Raw genomic sequence first — 3,025 nt, forward strand, 5'->3', positions numbered from 1 at the left:
GTGTGTGTGTGTGTGTGTGTGTGTGTGTGTGTTGGACCACTATTCTGCATTTGGTTGGCAGGGAAGGATACTATAGCAGAAGTGGCCTTGTTGAACCTTGAACTTGCCAGGCAAGTTGCTCACCTTAGGGCCTTTGCACTTGCTGTTGTTCCCACAGCTTAGAACACTCTTCCTCCAGGAATCCACACAGCTCCTCGGCTCACCCCAGTACCCCACTCTGTTTTCTTTTTGGAAACCACTTCTCTCTCCTCTTCATCTATTTAATTTGAATAGGTTTTAGCCACTGCTCCGCCTTCACCAGCTCCAGGGATGGACACAGGATCCAGACCTGGCTAATCAGTTGAGTCTGCTTCCCTGGCCACAGTGATTGGTTCAGGGAAGGCATGTTACCTAATTTAGCCCAATGAGAATCAACCCTGAGACATTTGCTGCAACCATCAGGAAAGAGGTTTTTCTATTTCTGCTGGAATTGCCGAGCAGATGGAGCAGATGGGGCTCACACTGCCACAAAGAGAAGAGAGGCTTTATGAGATGAGGTTCAGTGCAAAAGAGATTGTGCAGAAATGAACGACTGTGAAAGGCAGTTTTGGCCCCAGTACTTGAGTGCCTGGATCCAGCCATACCTGAACTCCAGCTTAATTCTTGGATTTTCAAATGAAACCCACGATGGGCTTTTTTTTTTTTTTTGCTGTTGCTCTTGTCAAATATTGCTTCATTCACTATTGCCTTATTTGCTTTGTGCTTAGATTAGTTTGAATGGATTTTAGATGCTTGCACCCAAGAGAATCTTGATATATAGAGAAACTCTCAACCCTCAGTATGGAGGCATGTGGGATGTTAGAAAAGGAGCAGTCTGAATTATAAAGGGGGTGCTGACCATGGTGGCTCATGCCTGTAATCCCAGCACTTTGGGAGGCTGAGGTGGGCAGATCACCTGAGGTCAGGAGTTCAAGACCAGCCTGGCCAACATGGTGAAACCCCGTCTCTACTAAAAATACAAAAATTAGCTGGGCGTGGTGGCACACCCTTGTAATCCCAGCTACTCGGGAGGCTGAGGCAGGAGAATCGCTTGAACCCAGGAGTCAGAGGTTGCAGTGAGCCGAGATCATGCCATTGCACTCCGGCCTGAGTGCCAGAGTGAGACTCTGTCTCTTAATAAATAAATAGTAGAAAGGGCTGCAGAGGAAGCCATGTTCTTAGAGTTTGTCAGGGTTTAAGTAAAGACACGGAGTAGAAGAAATGTTCAAGGGACAAACCAAGGAAGGAGCATGATTGTTAACAAGGCAACAAGAGTTCCAGTGAGTGTGTTGGAAGAGTTTGGAGGGGGCAGTCGTTGGATGATAGATTGAGTGGAAGAGAAGAACTCATTGATTTTGGCATGAGGGAGTCGTAGCAGAGAGTCAATCGGAGGGATTTACAGTGCCCAAGAAAAGCTGGCACTAGTTCAACAAACATTAAAATAGAACTAACACTTTATATATAGAGATGCAACAGGTGTCTCTCTGTGATGTAGGATAGCATTAAACTTCACTCGGAGGTTCCCAGCAGCTAAGGCAATAAGGGAAATGTGTCCGTTGAAATGGTTTCCAATTTTTGCTAAAGGATGCGTTCTTGTTTGTCTGAAGAGACAAGTTTTGTACCTGGAACTGAAGTTAAGGGGGAATTTAAGACCTTTTAGTATTGAAATGTAGAGTGGTCTGAGCTGCCAGGAACTGTGGGAGCTTGGTTGAAGCGCCTCACCCTCCTGTCAGGGTTGTCAGAAAGGTTTATTGTGGAAGGCACATTTGGATGCAGACTTGAGGAGGAATAACAATGAGGCAAGAAGAGAGAGGATTGGGTACAGCCGAGTGCAGTGGCTCTCACCTGTAATCCCAATGACTCAGGAGGCTAAGCGGGGAGGATCGTTTGAGCCTAGGAGTTTGAGACCAGCCTGGGCAACACAGCAAGATCCCATCTCTTAATTTTTATTTTATTTATGTATGTGTTTATTTATTTTTTGAGACTGAGTGTTGATCTTGTCGCCTAGGCTGGCGTTCACTGGCGTGATCTTGGCTCACTGCAACCTCTGCCTCCCAGGTTCAAGCAATTTTCCTGCCTCAGCCTCCTGAGTAGCTGGGATTACAGGCACCTGCCACCACACCCGGCTAATTTTTGTCTTTTTAGTAGAGACAGCGTTTCATCATGTTGGCCAGACTGGTCTCAAAATCCAGACCTCAGGTGATTTGCCCATCTCAGCCTCCCAAAGTGCTGGGATAAGAGGCATGAGCCACTGTGCCCAGCCTCCATCTCCTAATTTTTTTTTTTTAACTTTGCCAGGCATGGTGATGTGCACCTATAGTCCCAGTTACTTGGAAGGCTGAGACGGGAGGATTGCTTGAGCCCAGGAGCTGGAGGCTGCAGTGAGCTATGATTGTGCCCCTGCACTCCAGTCTGGGCAACAGAGTGAGACCTCATCTCTAAAATAAATAAATACATGAATGAGAGGACTGGGGGGAAAGTACTGTAGGCAAAGGGAAGAGAATACAACAGTTTGGAGGCAAAAGAGAGCTTGGTACATTGAGGGAACTAATAGGTAGACTATGGTTGCAGCCTGGAGTATAAAGAGAGGAGATGGGAAGTGTTGGTGGAGGGGTGCATGGGAGTGAGATCAAACCAAGTCTGAAAGCCGTTAAAGAATCTCGGGCATTCCCCAGGGAGCACTGGGGAGCCATGGCAGAGTTTTGAGCAGGACAGAACACAACACTAAGGATTCCTCTGGGAGCTGGGTGTGGTAGTTCATACCTGTAATTCCAGGTTTGGGAGGCCAAGGCAGGAGGATTGCTTGAGGCCAGGAGTTTGAGACAAGCCTGAGCAACATAGTGAGAGCCCATCTCGGAAAAAAATTTAAAAGTTAACTGGGCATAGTGGCATGCACCTGTAGTCTCAGCTACTCAGGAGGCTAAGGAAGGAGGATTGATTGAACCCAGGAAGTTGAGGCTGCAGTGAGCTATGATCCTGCCATGTGCTCCAGCCTGGGTGACAGAAA

Source organism: Colobus angolensis, unplaced genomic scaffold (assembly GCF_000951035.1).
Source record: "Colobus angolensis palliatus isolate OR3802 unplaced genomic scaffold, Cang.pa_1.0 Scaffold60, whole genome shotgun sequence".
Lineage (NCBI taxonomy): Eukaryota > Metazoa > Chordata > Mammalia > Primates > Cercopithecidae > Colobus > Colobus angolensis.